Below are 19069 nucleotides of genomic sequence, written 5' to 3'. Positions count from 1 at the left end.
CATCTTCACAGTTGTAGGAAATTGGAGGGGGGTTAGACAATTAGTTAATGATAGTAGACATTGAGATTCAAAAAGTTAAAGCCTTAAAATCATTATAACACAAAGTATCTACATCACGCATCAAAATATACAAAGTAAATATCCTTAAATCAACAAATCCTACCTGTTTTTACTATTCATTTGCTTATCCTTTTATAACAACCCCAGTTCAGAAGTCTAAATCACTGTTTTCAGACAGTATTTTCCTACTTTGCTTATCTGTAAGTTTCTATTGTTATTGATGGAAATATTTTTTCGTTGGATTGTGTGTGTTCGGTGAAATAGACATTTACTAATAAAAATCTAATCCTTCCAAGCTTCAGTATAGGGATCTGTACCTAGAAAGATGGCAACAAGACTTGAATGAGCAACAGGAAACTCTATTTTAAACATGTAAAAGCAGCAAAGAGTCCTATGGCACCTTATAGACTAACAGACGTTTTGGAGCCTGAGCTTTCGTGGGTGAATACCCACTTAGTCAGATGCATGTAGTGGAAATTTCCAGGGGCAGGTATATATATGCAGGCAAGCTAGAGATAATGAGGTAGTTCAATCAGGGAGGATGAGGCCCTGTTCCAGCAGTTGAGGTGTGAAAACCAAGGGAGGAGAAACTGGTTCTGTAATTGGCAAGTCATTCACAGTCTTTGTTTAATCCTGAGCTGATGGTGTCAAATTTGCAGATGAACTGAAGCTCAGCAGTTTCTCTTTGAAGTCTGGTCCTGAAGTTTTTTTGCTGCAGGATGGCCACCTTAAGTAAGGATATTTACTTTGTATATTTTGATGCGTGATGTAGATACTTTGTGTTATAATGATTTTAAGGCTTTAACTTTTTGAATCTCAATGTCTGCTATAGTGTGGCCAGGGAGGTTGAAGTGTTCTCCTACAGATTTTTGTATATTGCCATTCCTAATATCTGATTTGTGTCCGTTTATCCTTTTCCATAGCTACTGTCCAGTTTGGCCGATGTACATAGCAAAGGGGCATTGCTGGCATGTGATGGCCTATATTACATTGGTGGACGTGCAGGTGAATGAACCAGTGATGGTGTGGCTGATCTGGTTAGGTCCTGTGATGGTGTCACAGGTGTAGATATGTGGGCAGAGTTGGCATCGAGGTTTGTTGCATGGATTGGTTCCTGAGCTAGAGTTACTATGGTGCGGTGTGCAGTTACTGGTGAGACTATGTTTCAGGTTGGCAGGTTGCCTGTGGGCAAGGACTGGCCTGCCACCCAAGGCCTGTGAAAGTGTGGGATCATTGTCCAGGATGGGTTGTAGGTCCCTGATGATGCGTTGGAGAGGTTTTAGCTGGGGACTGTATGTGATGGCCAGTGGAGTCCTATTGGTTCCTTTCTTGGGTTTGTCTTGCAGTAGGAGGCTTCTGGGTACACGTCTGGCTCTGTTGATCTGTTTCTTTATTTCCTCATGCGGGTATTGTAGTTTTGAGAATGCTTGGTGGAGATTTTGTAGGTATTGGTCTCTGTCTGTGGGGTTAGAGCAGATGCGGTTGTACCTCAGTGCTTGGCTGTAGACAATGGATCGTGTGATGTGCCCGGGATGGAAGCTGGAGGCATGAAGGTAGGCATAGAGGTCGGTAGGTTTTCGGTATAGGGTGGTGGTAATGTGACCATCACTTATTTGCACCTGGGTGTCTAGGAAGTGGACCTCCCGTGTAGATTGGTCCAGGCTGAGGTTGATGGTGGGGTGGAAGCTGTTGAAATTGTGGTGGAATTTTTCCAGAGACTCCTTTCCATGGGTCCAGATGATGAAGATGTCATCAATGTAGCGTAGGTAGAGAAGGGGCGTGAGTGGATGAGTGCTAAGGAAGCGTTGTTCCAGGTCAGCCATAAAAATATTGGCATATTGTGGGACCATGTGGGTGCCCATAGCTGTGCCACAGGCAACCTGCCAACCTGAAACATATTCTCACCAGTAACTGCACACTGCACCATAGTGACTCTAGCTCAGGAACCAATCCATGCAACAAACCTCGATGCCAACTCTGCCCACATGTCTACATCTGCGACACCATCACAGAACCTAACCAGATCAGCCACACCATCACCGGTTCATTCACCTGCACATCCACCAATGTAATATATGCCATCATATGCCAGCAATGCCCCTCTGCTATGTACATCGGCCAAACTGGACAGTAGCTATGGAAAAGGATAAACGGACACAAATCAGATATTAGGAATGGCAATATACAAAAACCTGTAGGAGAACACTTCAACCTCCCTGGCCACACTATAGCAGACCTTAAGGTGGCCATCCTGCAGCAAAAAAACTTCAGGACCAGACTTCAAAGAGAAACTGCTGAGCTTCAGTTCATCTGCAAATTTGACACCATCAGCTCAGGATTAAACAAAGACTGTGAATGGCTTGCCAATTACAGAACCAGTTTCTCCTCCCTTGGTTTTCACACCTCAACTGCTAGAACAGGGCCTCATCCTCCCTGATTGAACTACTTCATTATCTCTAGCTTGCCTGCATATATATACCTGCCCCTGGAAATTTCCACTACATGCATCTGACGAAGTGGGTATTCACCCACAAAAGCTCAGGCTCCAAAACGTCTGTTAGTCTATAAGGTGCCACAGGACTCTTTGCTGCTTTTACAGATCCAGACTAACACGGCTACCCTTCTGATACTATTTTAAACATATGGTCCATGATTTCCTTCAAGTCATTTTTCCCTCTGCAGTGAGACCTTAATCACGTGGAAGCTCCAGCTTTCATGTCTGGCAGTTAGGATACTTTCTCTGAGGTGAGGCATCCTCCATTCCCTTACCTCAGAGAAGGAATTTTACCAACTTGCTGCAATCTATGTGCTTACAGATTTTACGATCACACTGCATATTCTGGGGTTAACATAAGAGAATGATCATTATGGATAATATTGAAATAACTCAGATCTATACACTTTACTGGGGGATATTACTGTGGGATAAACAACACTATGTATATGGATATTAATATACACCTCTACCCTGCTATAACACAACCCGATATAACATGGGTTCGCGTATAGCGCGGTAGCAGTGGGGCTCCGGCAGCGCTTTAAAGGGTCCAGGGCTCCAGTTGCTGCGGGGACCCCAGACCCTTTAAATCCTGCTGGAGCCCTGCTGCCCCTACCCCGGGGCTGTGGCAGCGGGGCTTGCCAGTGATTTAAAGGGCCCAGATTCCCCGCAGTGGCCAGAGCCCAAAGCTCTTTAAATCACCACCGGCACCCTGCTGCCTGACCCAGATATAATGGAGTTTCAGCTATAATGCAGTAGGGATTTTTGACTCCCCACAACCGCATTATAGTGGGGTCGTGGTGTACTTCCTGTAGGCAATCATATCTGAAACACAGTTAACACAAATTACCACATAATAGATTGTCCTTTGGGTATCAGATCATCTGGCACAACCAATAACATCCAGGAATAGGGTGCGTTATGCAAAGCATTTGTAATTTTACTTGTATTTTGTTATCAAAATTGTATGCTGATGCTGCAGCTGCTGTTTCTAAAAAGTGGTGAAGGAAATCCTATAATATACCCTGCTATTAAATTACAACTCATATGGCAAGTAGCAAAGAGCTGCTTAAAGACTCCAATGACAGATTGCTGAGGTATAAATAGATGCAGGACCCACATAACTGGAGAAACTTGTAGCTGAAGAGCAGGCCTCTGACTTAATGAAATTTATGAAGTTCTTATCTGTGATTGAGCAGATAGATACTGAATGTTTGGCATCTCTAAGATGGTGAGCAGAAGCTTGGCTCCAAGGAGTTTATAGGGAAAGCATGCAGGCTAATAGAACAAGCCCAGTGAAGAAATATTCCTAATTAAGCCGCAGGCAAATAGAGCTGAATATATACAGAGAGGAGACAAAATATTGTTTCAATGTCAAACATCTCCAATGAATTTACTGTGCATAGCTCTGCATGGTGCATTGCCATTATTCATCCACGCAGGGACCGAGAGCTGAGGAATGTAGTATTTGTGAGAGCAACATGACCAGAAAATGAAGCGGTTCAGTGTTTTCACTGTACTATGGCGTGTGGTAGTGTGTTGTGTGAAGAAGTGCTTCCTTTGTTTGTTCTCCACCAGCTGCCCATTAATGACCCCTGACTCTTGTGTTATGTGAAGGGGTAAATAACGCTTTCTCCACACCACTCATGACTTTATAGACCTCTGTCATCTCTGCCCCCACCCCTTTTGCTGAGCTGAACAGTCCCAGTCTTTTTAATCTCTCCCCCTAATCATTTTTTTGCCCTTCTGTGTACTTTTTCCAATTCTAGTATATATATTTCTTTAAACTGGGTGACCAGAACTGCATGCAATGTTCAAGGTGTGAACATAGCATGGATTTATATACTGGCCTTATGGTACTTTGTCTTATTATCTACCCCTTTCCTAATGATTGCATCCTGAGCAGGTGTTTTCAGGGGACTAACCAGGATGATTCCAAGATCTCTTTCTTGAGTGGTAACAGCTAATTTAGACCCCATCATTTTGTATGTATAGTTGAGATTATGTTTTTCAATTTGCTTTTACTTTGAATTTATCAACATGGAATTTCATCTGCCATTTTCTTCCCTAAGTCACTCAATTTGGAAGGATCTCTTTGTGACTCTTCACAGTCTCCTTTGGACTTAACTATCCTCAGCAATTTTGTATGTTGTAGAAACATTGCCACCTCAGTTTACCCTCTTTTCCAGATGATTTAGGAATATGTTGAACCGTACACAGTAGAGATCCCAGTAGAGATCCTTGGGAGGCCTTGGTATTTACCTCTCTCCATTGTGAAAATAAGGCATTTATTCCTACCTTTTTGCCAGTTACTGATCCATGAGAGGATCTTCCCTCTTATCGCATGACCCTTTAGTTTGCTAAACAGCCTTTAGTGTGCAAACTTTGTCAAAGCTTTCTGAAAGACCAAATGGAGTATCTTTGTCCCCATACTTGTTGGCCCCCCTCAAGGAATTCTAACAGCTTGGTGAGGAATGGTTTTCCTATATAAGAGCTGTGTAGATGCTTCCCCAACATATTGTGTTCCTCTAGGTGTCTGATAACTCTGTTCTATATTGCCATTTCTGCTAGGATTGCCTGTAATTGCCTGTAATTGCTAGGATTGCCTCTGGAGCCTTTTTTTTTAACAATCAGTGTTCATTAGCTATCTACCAGTCATCTGGTACAGAGGCTCCTTTAAGTGGTAGGTTACAAACCACAGTTAGTAGTTCTGAAATTTCATATTTAAGTTCCTTCAGAACTCTTGGGTGAATACCATCCGGTCCTGGTGGCCTATTACTGTTCAACATATCACTTTGTTCCAACACCTCCTCTACTGACACCTCAATCTGGGACAGTTACTCAGATTTGTCACAAAAATAATGGCGTAGGTTTGGGAATCTCCCTCAAATCCTCCAAGAGAGCTGGAAACAAAATTTTGTTTTTCTTGTACAAAAACTTAGATGTTAGAGCACAAATATGAAAGACACAAAGGCGTGCATATTGTATATACTTGTATAGAATCATAGACTTTAAGGTCAGAAGGGACCATAATCTAGTCTGACTTCCTGCACAACGCAAGCTACAGAATCTCACACACTCACTCCTGTATCACACCTATGTCTGTGCCATTGAAGTCCTCAAATCATGGTTTAAAGACTTCAAGGTGCAGAGAATCTTCCAGCAAGTGACCCGTGCCCCATGCTGCAGAGGAAAGCGAAACTCTCGCAGGGCCTCTGCCAATCTGCCTCGGAGGAAAATTCCTTCCCAACCCCAAATATGGCGATCAGCTAAACCCTGAGCATGTGGGCAAGACTCAGCCAGCACCCAGGAAAAAATTCTCTGTAGTAACTCAGATCCCCTCCTATCTAACATCTCATCACAGGCCATTGGGCACATTTACTGCTAATAGTCAAAGACCAATTAATTGCCAAAATTAGGCTATCCCATCATACCATCCCCTTCATAAATTTATCAAGCTTAGTCTTGAAGCCAGATATGTCTTTTGCCCCCACTGATCCCCTTGGAAGGCTGTTCCAGAACTTCACTCTTCTGATGGTTAGAAACCTTTGTGTAATTTCAAGATTAAACTTCCTTTTGGCGAGTTTATATCCATTTGTTCTTGTGTCCACATTGGTACTGAGCTTAAATAATTCCTCTCCCTCCCTGGTATTTATCCCTCTGATATATTTATAGAGAGCAATCATATCTCCCCTCAGCCTTCTTTTGGTTAGACTAAACAAGCCAAGCTCTTTGACAAATTTTCCTTTCCCTGGATCATCCTAGTAACCCTTCTCTGTACTTGTTCCAGTTTGAATTCATTCTTCTTAAACATAGGAGCCCAGAACTGCACACAATATTCCAGATGAGGTCTCATCAGTGTAATTGTGCCTGATATACTACAACAGTGACAGGGGCCATATAGGAGACAAAACTAGAAAAGATCCCATACCCAACGTTATGCATGAGAAATGGTCAAGGCTTTTTAACACTAGATTTTCACAGCATATCAGTACCTGGTTGATTAGCACTGTGTGTTTTTAAGCAATTGTGAGATATGCCCCAATTCAGGAAAGCATCCATCTTCAGGAAAGAATTTAAGCATGAGTTTCAGTCCCTTTGAAGTCAACAGATTTAAACATGTGCTTAAAGTTAACCTACATGCTTTCATGAATCAGAGCCAGAATGAGGCGATGCACTGACTTCAAACAAACAAACAAAAACTAACAGACAGTGAAATCATGAGCCTGACAAAATCTTTTCTCTACTCCTCAGATATGGGAGCTGACCAGAGCTCATCTGAAAATTTCAAACATTTTCAAATTTCAGTTAAAAAAAAAAGCCAAGAAAACGTTCATAAAGTTTCTTTTCCATTTTTCTACCGGCTTTAGAGGTAAATAAGTCACCCTGGGCAACATATAGAACATGCAGACCTTGTGGTAATGTAGAATGACTGAACTCATCTTTCGCTATTCAAAAAAAAAGTCATACCTTTAAATGGAGCAAACTGATTTGATTGTAAAAGTATGAAGATGGCAATGTGCCCCCAAAGATGACACCTAATCACAGCAAAGCAATAAAGATCAAGAAGACTTCAGCAAGATGAGCCACTGACAGTGAGATTGACGGGCCATGTCCTTTTGGCCAAGTCACGACAGGAAATTGTTGAAATTTAATGCCGACAGAAGAATTCCACATAGGCAGCTGATTCCGGCAGCTAGTTTATTGGAGGTTCTGATCAGCACAATCTCACTTGCTCCGTGAGGCTATTGTGACCATCTGATCAGAAATAACAGATTTGCTGGAAGTGTAGAATTTTAAAGATTAGCCCCTGTTTCAGTTTATTTTTACACAAAACAAAAAGTGATGCCTTTTTCAGGGCACTAGATGCCTTTGTCGTATGCTAAAAACACATCAAAAAGCATCCTCAGCAGTGTTCCTCAAACCAGGGAGGAGAAAAATCCCTAATCTGCCCACAGATCCTAGCCCTCATTATTTATTAACAATAATAATAAATGTTTATATGAAGGTAGAACCAGAAGCCCCAGTTAAGACTGGGGCTCCATTGTACTGGGTGCTGTGCAAACATAGAAGAGAGACAATCTCTGCCCTGAAAGATTTACAGTTCAACGAGCGTAGATCTCCATACCAGAAGCCTGGCAAAGGAGATGGGCTTTCTTTTAGCATGCCTTGAAGGTCAGATTTTCCAGACTTTGGGAAGTAACCCTTAGGGAGAATGCCCTGCCAGGAGTCCTCTGTGTCCTAAAACTCAGGAGACCAGATGACATGTTTCTCCTCATCAGAACTGGTCTCTCAAATAAGTACCGTTTAGCCTTTTAAAGGTAGAGGTAACATTTTCAAATACTGCACAAGTTGAAATATTGGGATTTCCCAGCAGAGAGAAAAATTTTATCCTAAATTTAACACATTCCACTCTGCCTGGAAATGAAGAGTCAGCTAATATAGATCATGGACCACTAGACAGAGCCATGCACTCACAAATGAACTCCACTTAGCAAACTGGCTGCTACATTCTGCACCAGCACTGACTGAAGATGTAATAAATCTCAAAGGTGATAAAGGCATATGTACCAACAGCAAAGTCCACATGCAACCTCCTGGCCAGACATTGGTGAACATAAGTTGTGTTGTCACTACTGCTATCTGATGTCCTAAAAGCAGTTGGATCTCAAACAGCATCCTCTGATTGCAGACTCATGTCAGAAATAGGGATGCAAGTCCTTAATTAAAGTAGCAGATGTAACTCTCCCCATATCATAGGATTTGCTAAGTTAGATTAGACCATTGCTTTGTGTAATGATTATGGTATGCACCATGCCTCTACCCTGCTTTAGATAAAATCAGATTTTTATTGTAAAGAATAAATTTGCAGTTGAAAGGATTTCAGAAGAAAGTGGCACTCAAATAACTCACAGAAGCAATTGCATTTAGATAAGCCACCCATTAGCAATTAGATCAGTTGTCCATCTAAGCTGGTATCCTAGGCTGATCGGGGAAAGGTGCAAGAAACCCAACATAACACAGTGACAGAACAATCTGCCTACAGAGGAATTTTCTTCCTAACCTGAGACCTTTAGTGGCTAGTTTGCGTCCTGATACATGAGGATTTATATTTCTTACACATTATTATCTTATATGACTGTGGATGTTCTCATTATATGCACGAAGGCACAATACTTTTTTGGACTGTACTAAACTTAGTCTAAATGCTGTCTTGTGGCAATGAGTGCCATAGGTTAAATGGACATTGCCTAAAAATCTAATTTTAGTATTTAGCAAAATACTAAATAAGGTACAAACACACAATCTTATATTTGTGTGTTTCATTCTGTTTCCATTTCCCTATTTCATTTTCTTTCTCCTTTTATCTCCCACTTCATTCTCTCTTTTTATCCGTAAGCATTGTCTTTCTATGCCTTCTTACCTTTTATCATTTCCTCAGTCCCTTTTATCTCTTTCTCTATACCTTCTCTTCATCTGTTTACTCCATGTCTTTGTCTGTTCCTCTGTTACGCCATTGCTTCCCCTCTGAACCCCTCACTCTTCACCTTACCTGAACATCTGTCCCCCAACCTTTTCCTGAGTCCTTAGGGTCTCCTCTAGGTATCCCCATCACCTCACATCTCACTAGCTCTTTCCCTCCAATTCTTTCCTCCTAAACCCTTATAGCTCTTTCTAAATAAGATCATTGCCTATCATCATCTTGCTGCCTCATCATGTTTCCAGGCCAAAGTTCCCAGGAGCACGGAGGAGACTTACTGGCCTGCTCCCGTTTTCTCCATTCTTAGAGTGGGGTTTCTCTGGGGTGTCTTGCAAGGCCGACCATCTTGGGTGTTCTACACCCCAACCACTGACTGCAGCCTGTGTTTGGCAGAGGTATAGGTCATCTAGAATAGGCCATGATATTTTTGTTGAGTATTTTGAGTTACACACCATTTTTGGCTAAGGCGAGCAGGTTACATCAAAGTAGAAACAGCAGACCTTGGCATCACAAGCCAGTCAGAACACATGGGAAGAGTAATACTGCAGACTAATTTGGTAGACTGACTCGGGAGCTGAATGCATTAATCCAATTACTTTACTTGGTTTCTGAAGCAGACACACAACCAATTTTCACAAGAGCTTAAACACTCGCTGCAGAAATGACAGGCTAAGCTTACAGTGTTAATGGCATGCCTAAAAATACACCAGCAGGAATTTAGAGTGTACATGGCATAATCATTAGGTCCTCTTACTTCCCATGATGATACTTCTCTGAAGAACTTTCAGGAGCTTTGATTTTTCAGCTACATACCTGGCTATTAACAAAATGATGTAAAAAGTGGTACCTGAAAAAAAAAACCTTTACATGTGAAAAATGTGCTTGGTTTAATGAAAAAAATGTCTGCATCCAGCAGTTTAAACTCACACTTTCTTTCCCACTCTGTGACAAAATTGCCAGAGACCTGGAAACTTTATCATCGGTCCGAGGAAGAGGTTCATACTCTGATTTTTCTGTTAGCCAGCAGTTTTGTCAGGTGACTGCAGAATAGTTGCTGCAGTTTGCTATCGTTTTCCTCCTTCCACCTTGGAGAAGGGCAGCTTTTGGAAGCTCCTTGCAGAATCAGAGGGCAAAGACATTTAATCCTTTGACTGTACATTAAGATTAGAAGGATGACTTTTGGCCTGTGATCTGAATGAGAGGCAGTGTTTTCCAGTGACTAGGCTACTAGACTTAAAGTTAGAAGACATGGATTCTATTTCTATTTAACCTGCTGGGTGACCTTGGGCAAACCACCTCGCCATCTGTTCCTCAGTTTCCCTATCTGTCAAATTGGGATAACGATCCTTCCCTTCCTTTCTACAGCACTTTCAGCTCTCCAGAAGAAAAGTAGGTCTTACAAAGGATTCAAGTATTAAATGAGAATTAACATGCTGATAACTGGATCTCATTCCAGAAACATGAGCTATTTGCAAATATTTTTTCATCACTGTTTGTCCAGTTACTTTAGAAACATGTCTTCATGAAGCCGCAGGAAGGGGGTTAAACAAAATTATTGTTTTGCAGTTAATATTTGAAGGACCAGAAATTTTAGTTTTCAGCAGTGGGCTTTACTAACATAGCAGTGAACACTTCACTACATGAACTCTGGTGAGCAGTCCACAGCGGGTTCACAAGTTTGTTGTCATTCAACCCTGAGGCAATGCAGGTTTGAAACTTGTTGCCTTTGTGACAGAAAATGTCAGAGTATGTCCACGTATGGAAGCCAACTAAAAATAACAAAATAATGCTGGTGCTGAGGTGACTGTGTCAAGCTCTTGTTCTCTGTACCTGATAAAGTTTGCGATTGATACACATATATTGGGGAAGTGATAAACAGTGACGAGAACAGGTGACAGATACGGAGCGATCTGGATCACTAGGTAAGCTGTGTGCAAGCAAACAATATACGTTTTAATATAGCTGAATGTAATTATATATCTAGGATCAAATAATGTAGGTCATACAATATGAGAAACTTTATCCTGAATAATTAGCTGAACACAAGCTCCCAATGCAACTCAGTGGTCAAAAGGGCTAATGCGATCCTTGGATGCATAAAGAGGGGAAACTCGAGTAAAAGTAGAAATGTTACTTTACCTCTATATTTGGGACTGGTGTAACTGCTGATGTAATAGTGTGTCCAGTTCTGATCCCCACAATCAAGCAGGATGTTGATAAATTAGAGAAGGTACAGAGAAAAGCCATGAGAATGATCAGAGAACGACAACATGTGTCATAGTGATAGACTTAATGAGCTCAATCCGTTAAACTTAACAAAGAGAAGGTGAAGAGGTAATTTGATCATCTGCCTGGGGAACAGAAATTTGACAATTAAAGGCTCTTCAGTTTAGCAGACAGGATCCCGTGGCTGGAAGCTGAAGCTAGATAAATTCAGACAAGAAATAAGGCTTTTTAACAGTGAGGGTAATTAGCCACTGGAACAACTTAGCTAAGGCAGCAATGGATTCTTCGTCACTCGAAAATTTTAAATCAAGATTGGATGTATTACTAAAAGCTATGCTCATGGTCAGTCACAGCTATTGGAGCTTGTCATGGGTACTCTGCTCACCATGGGGGGCACCTCCTGGTGACTGTCTGAAAAATAGCTCCACCTCATCTAACACCCCTTCTTTTCTCTCCTTTGCACTAAAGTCCCTCTCATGCTCTAGAAGTTGCAGGGCCTCCTCTCTGAAAATTTTCATCTCCTTACATTGCAATGTTAGGAATCTGGGTGGGAAGCAAGAGGAATTGGAAATGCTCATTAAGGAGAAGAAACTTGATAACTGACATTATTGAAACCTGGTGAACGATTCAAGTGACTGGAATGTTAAAATCACTGGTTATAACCATTTTCAGTTGTCAATTCGGGCTCATCATTAATTGTAAATGTTTCTAGTGGGGTTCCTCAGAGATCAGAGCTAAACTCAATGCTATTCAACATTTTTATGATCTAGAAGTAACTATGAAATCACTGCTGATAAAATTTGTGGCTGACGCAAAGATTGGCTGAGTGCTATATAATGGCAAGGACAGGGCAGTCATACATAGTGATCTGGATCATTTGATAACCTGGGCCATTTTAATGCAGCCAAATGCAAAGTTATACATTTAGGAGCAAGGACTGCAGACCATATCTACAGAATGTTGGCCATATCTTCTATACTGGAAAGCAGTGACTCTGAAATGGATTTAGGGGTAGAGTTGGTAGAAAATTGGAATTTCCATCCCATCTGAAATTTTAAAAGAATTTTTCTATCTAGGAAGAAAAATTATAAATGTACAGTTTTCCCACACAAGGCAAATCTGAAAAAAAAATCATTTTTGAAAGAATTTGAAATGTGATGTTTAGCAAATTCCACAATGAAATTTTCCCTGGGAGGCCAAATTCTGAGGCTCCCCAGGCCTTCCAAGCTGCCCCAGAGTTTCAGCCTCTGGAAACCCTAGGATCCTTGACTCCAAAGCAGTCCACAATCCTGGAAGCCTGGCTCCCCAGCAGCCCACCAGGCAATCTGTCAGGAAACTGTTTTGACAGCAGGTCCATCAAAGTCAATACATTTCCATGAAATATTTTGGTTTTGATGAACTGGCATTGTCTGACTAAAACTGACCAGCTGCATTTAGGGGTTGTAGTGGACAAGCAGCTGAACATGAGTTCTCAGTGTGATTCCTTGGCAAAAACGTTAATGTGATTCTTACAGATATAAACAAGAGAGTAATGGGTCAAAGCTAGAAGATGATTTTACCTCTGTACATGGTATTGGTAAGACTGTTACTTGAATACTCCATACAGTTCTGGGGTCTACATTTTTAAAAGGATGCCGAAAAATTAGAGAGTCTTCCAAGTGACATAGGCCCAGATTTTTAAAGGTATTTAGGTGTTGCTGTGCTCAGCATTGCAATGCCTAAGCCCCATTGTGAATCCGGACCCAAGTCTCTTTTGAAAATGAGACTTAGGACCAGATTTTTAATGGGAAATGGGTGCCTGAATACTCCAAGAAATCTGGCTTTTGGGATCCTAAGTCAGTTAGGTGTTAGCAGAAAACATTTTTGAAAATGTTACTATATGTCCTCCAGTATTTCACTAGCATAGACCAGATGGACAGTCAGAAAAAATATCCACTCAGATTCCAGACATGTTGTTGAAAGGTCAGGATTAACACTGAAACCCAGAGGAGAAAAGTTCTTTAGCCTCTTACCTAGCTATCCCTATATTATCCAGGGCACCTTTCTATGCTACCTTTTGTCAGTGTGTCAGCTGAAGTTCTGATTAAATGTCATGGCTCAGACACAGACACTGGGCTAAAATGTATACAGAGGTGCCTCTGCAAAATTAACCTTCAGAGTAAAGATGTCCGAAAAATATGCTATCCAAGCACATTATGGTGTATTATATAGCATCATATGATTCATGCTGCAGCTGGCAAAAGCAAATAAAGCTGAAGCCAAGAGGTGCCCCCTTCTTTGACTGCAAACTTATTTTGAAAGCAGCCTTTAAAAGATAAAGACTCTTTGGAGACCAGCAACTCCTCGTGAGAATGGAGAGGATACGTTCAGTAAAATATTTGCTTGAATGCAGGTCTAATCTCAGAAAATATATTTATCAGGCCCCTGGTGACTCAGGTCACCTAGAGAAACTTCTGCTGATCTTAGTCCCCAGCCAGAAAGGATGATGTTAATCAAACGTTGGCAGCAAAATTTCCTTCCTCCTGGTCAGTAGCCAAGTTATGATTTATGCCATCAACAGCTCCTTTGATCCAAAAGGAATGTACTATTTGCCAGAGCCATGACTAGCTCCCCTGCCTGAGCCTGCCAAACTCAGCTATGACATCCTAGGCTAGATGCTAAATATAAAAGAGACTTTTTTAAATTGAGGGAGCCAAGTGAAGCTGACACTATGTTTACTGACTATCTGTGTTGTGTCACCAGGAGCTTAAAGTAAGCCTATGATAACCAGAATTGCCCTCTGCCAACTTCTCCAATTTTCACTAGATGAATATTTAACTCACCCACTCAGTTTGGCTCACCCTGCTCCAGAATGCTCAGGCTTTACATTAAGTTAACAAAGAGGGAATAATTTCTGTCTTTCAGTGGGAATTAGTACATCTAGTGGTTAGACTAGTGGATTTGAAACAGAACTCCTGAATTCTGTTCCTACCTCCGTTACTCTCTTTGAATGTCACAGCATATGTTATTTAACCTTTCTTTGTCTCCATTTATTTCTCTATCAAATGCAGCTAAAAGTTGTCATAAGGCTCAGTTGATTAGTGTTTAGCAAGCTCGTTGAATTCCACACACAGAAGTTGGTTATAATCAGTGCAAATTTTTATATATTATTATTAACAAGTGAAGAGATCCCTACTAGATTTAGGGGGTGAACAAATTCCACAATTAGTTATTGAACGAGTTCCCTCTCTTTCTGTGCATGGAATGCCACACACAAATCCCCATATTCTCGTATCTTCCTTAGTCAAAACTATTCAACTTCTATTGTTTTATCCTATGGGCCAGATCTTCGCTGGTGTAATATGACTATGCTGATTTATACCAGCTGAGACTCTGACCCAATGGCTTGCTCTCTGAAATACAAATTTCAAAAATTCATACCTACTTGTGGTTGGTTAAATAAATCATGTGGCATTTTTTCTGTTTCTTGATTGAATGTGCATAATATTTATAATCAAGTTTCTGGTGTTAATGAACATGAAAGAGATTTTTAAAACTGCCTTTTCTTATTTTCTCTGGGCAGTGATCTCTTCAGACACGTCTGTTTACCTGTGGTAAAGATTCCTTGATATTGTCATAGAATTATAAGTGACCCATTTTCATTTCAGGCTAAGTAGTTAGGCCCAGATCCTTAAAGGTATTTAGGCACCTAGCTCCCATTGATTTCAAAGGGATTTTGGTGCCTAAATTCCTTTGAGAATCTGGGACTTAGATTATAAATTCTTCTGGACAGAGGCATGGGATTTAGCCCTGCGAGCTGTGGGTGAGAGGTCTGCCTGCAAGGAGCAACTTGTAGGATGGTGGCTATAATTCTTTATTCGTTTCCACATTTGTAGTGCTGTATAAGAGAGTCCTTGGGCAGTGCAGATGAAAAGGTACAGAATGCATGTGGTTCAACAGATTGATGATCTCTTTTCACCGTGTGTCAGTTCAAGATTGTCCATCATGGCTTATTTAGTTTTTATAAAGTTACTGATTGCCTCTATTCTTGGCAGCTGTTTCAATTGCTTGAGTTTCTTCTCTTTCTTCTTAATGTGTTGTATGCTGGTCAGGCTGCTGCTCAGTATATTTTGAGAGTGATTTGCCATGCAATATCTGAAAGAGGGGGAAATCTTCAGATCCTGAAAGATGGGTGTACCTTTTTTTAAAAAATGCCATTGAAGATTTAACTCAAGAAGTCTCTGTGTTGGATGGATAAGTCTCTGACTAACACAGCACAGTACCAGAGCTGACAAACATAAGATAACATATTGTTCACAGAAGAAATCCCATGACTGGACAGAAAACACTCATCTATACTGACAGTGGCATTTTCTACTTAGAGAAATGGAAAAATGCAGTATCCTCATCTTGAAAACCCTGAGATTCCATAAGACTCTGACTTTTCACTTCATGTAGGTCATTTTGTTTTTACAATAATGCTATTTTTGTGCTCTTAAAGAGAGATCGGGGGGGGTAAATTCATCTCAAATTGACTTCAGTGGAACTACACTGGATTTACAGCTGTGTAACCAGGAGCAGAACTTGGCCCAGAGTCAGGGCCACCCAGAGGATTCAGGGGGCCTGGGGCAAAGCAATTTCAGGGGCCTCTTCCATAAAAAAAAGTTGCAATATTATAGAATACTATATTCTCGTGATGGTCCCTGTGGGGCCTGGGGCAAATTGCCCCACTTCCCTCCCCCTTCTGGGTGGCCCTGCCCAGAGTTCTCCTGAAACTCCTCTTGACAAAAATTCACAAATTATCTCTGCTAGTAACCAGAATTAAATGGCTTTCTATGTGCCATATACTGACACATTTTACAGTAGCTGATATTTAAAGTCAACCAAACACAATTTCTTATTAAATAGTCATTGCAGCAGCTAGCGATTAACAGAGTCTATGATCCTGTTCCCTCTTTGAAGTCAATGGAAAGCCCTCCCCCTGCATCACCCCATTGACTTCAGTGGGCTTTCATCAAGCCCTTAGCACTGTAAATAGAGGAACTATTTTCCCATGCTATCTGGTGCTAACTTACAGAGAAAGCAAGGTAATAAACATATAGACACCAAATATTTGGATGTATTGAGTAGGGCAATGTAATTTTCCTTATTCCATGACCAATAATAATCTATAGCATTTTTCATCCATAGATTTCAAAGTACATTGCAAAGGAAGATAAGTATCATATTCCTCAGTTTACAGATGAGGAATAACTTCCACAAACAGATGAAGTGACTTTCAAGACCTCGCAGCAGGTCAGTGGCAGAGATGGGATTAGAACCAGCTCTCCTGATGCCAGATGAGAGTTTTACCTATTAAACCACACTGTCAGAGTATCTGGTCTATTGAACTATCATCATTCCCACCTCCTTCTTGGGCAAAGAAGTTCAGAAAGAAGAACCAGCTCAAAAAACCTCAGACTGAACTGAATTCAAATTGTTCTGGAGAGTCGGGGGGCGGGGAGAGAGCCAGTAAGATTCTAAATGAAGATAGACTGAGGCTAAATCAGTATATTAAAAAAACTCTGAACTCTGGGATGAACCCCAGATCTGTATTTGAATTTTGCATATGGCCTCTATCATTATAAATGAGCCAAAACAAAACTCTCAGATCTAAATCATCTCAAACAATGAGGCATTCAAAATCCTGCTGATTCAGGTAAGAATTCAATGGCTTCAGTCCATCTCTAACTTGAAAATATTTGAGCTGGTAAAAAAAAAATCCCCACAGAAAATTTGAATGAAAATAAATTTGTTTTGTAAAGATTTTTATGGAAAATTTTGTCTTTACCAAAAAACTTTCTAACTGGAAATTTTCAGTCTAAGTGTAATGGTTCAACATTCCCAAATCTAAACATTTCAGTTTGTGGAACCACTTTGAAATATTTTGTTTTAACTCATTTTGACAAAGTGTCATGAGTGTTGTAGTTGGGTGCCTCATGACTCCATTTTTCTCTGTGGCCTGGCTACATTTCCCATGAGACAGCAAAATCTCCCCTCTTGCTGAGCTGCTGTAGTGCATTATGGGAGCCCCATGGCTGCAATGCATAATAGGAGATGTATTTTAAAATCCTGCTCTTCAATCCATCCCCATGCTCCCAACAGAGAAAGAAGATGTGCCTTGAAGGTCAACAAATCAGAGATCTGAATGATCCAGGGATGGGAGTGGGGACAGGTCCCCAGTTCAGAGCTCCTGAAGATGCCATGAACCCACTCTCTCATTTTAACCAGAGCCTGTAAGCTTGAGGAACTGTTGGGCATCACATAATCAGAGAAGCAAGAAAAGATAGCCAAAACCAAAATCATGTAAGGCATTGCTTTGGAGGTCAAACTAACACCTTAAACTTCACCCAGAAATTAATCAGAAGTCAGTGCAGATTTCAGGTCTGTGTATATCCTTCTCTCTTCACAGATTTCCTCTCTAGCTATAAGGAAAATCCGCTTGATATCCAACCCCTTCGGTGACTAGGGATGTTTCTCTGTAGCTGAAAGGACACTCTATTTGATATTCTGCCCTTTCAGCATCTAAGATGTGCCAAGACGAATAACACTATATGATCCCTCTCACCTTCAGATAAACACGTGTAATTCCCACTGGTATTAATGGGAATTATACAAGCATTTGAAGTGGAAAATTGGACTTCATGGCCCAGAGTCGCTGTTGTGTTAGGGCCAATTTTTGCTGCTCTGCTAATGCAAAACTGCCTTATAGTAAGCATAGCCACTGCAGAGGGAGTCTCTGGTGGTGTAGAGCTTGTGTATAATCTTCTGGGTATGTGGCAAAGGAGGCATGGCTGGAGGAAAAAGGGCATAGCCAGAGCTTCTCTCGCTACTGTAATGGTCCTCTGAGGCCACTGGTAGTAGTGTAAATTAGACCATCTTTGGACTGGCCTGACTCACAGCTGGACCAGGATGAGGGAAGCATAAAGGTGACAAGATAACCATTGTATCCCCCCACTCCCCGCCTCACCAATCTGCGGCAGTTAAGGGTCCTATCTACTTAAATGAGGGAACCTACCAGTCAAGACAAAACTGAGTGATGGATTTGTAGTACACTAATGCAGTAAGGTGGAAGAATTAGTCAAATAATATTCAGTAGAACACTGAATAATCTTACAGATGGAGATCTGCTACAATATCTTATATCTGATTTCACTGAGTTTTAATGAAACAATATTAAAAAGTGATAGAGTGCTTGTCACTATTGTTCATAATACATTCAAAAAAATCCCTTTTGTTAATAATTAAGAATGAGAATTTAAGCACAGAAAAATAAAGAAAAGCATAAATAAAATGCTACTCTTGAAGTGGCACTGTAAGAAGGTGTTACTTTTAAATAACAGATCACCACCCAGTGTGGATTTAGAATCAGATCTTCTTTAAAAAAAATGTATATGTTTTTACTACTTTCTACTCCTGTTAGTCCTGCAGAGCAATCACAGCTACGACTGAGTTAGAATTCCTTTCTTCCTGAGCATCAACAAAACTCTTTATGCAAACCTCCAAGTACTGCAGTATATGAGAACACACAAGACACAGTTTGTAAATGTAAATGACAGTGGATAGCCAATTGTACAAAACAATGAAGATATATTTCAGCTCAGGTCTTACAGAAATAAAAATGCAGTGCACTAAACTACCTGATCTTTGCATTCAAAAGTGCCTTCAGAAATCCTATCTTGAGCTGCCAGATAAATGTTCTTTCGGGTATATTCATGTACATTGGTGTGACATCCTGTGGCAGGTTAGGTTAATCTCGAGTGCTTGCTTTTACCTATAATTATCCC

This window comes from Gopherus evgoodei, chromosome 3, assembly GCF_007399415.2.
Source record: "Gopherus evgoodei ecotype Sinaloan lineage chromosome 3, rGopEvg1_v1.p, whole genome shotgun sequence".
In the NCBI taxonomy this organism is placed as follows: Eukaryota; Metazoa; Chordata; order Testudines; family Testudinidae; genus Gopherus; species Gopherus evgoodei.
This window is presented reverse-complemented; position numbering follows the sequence as displayed.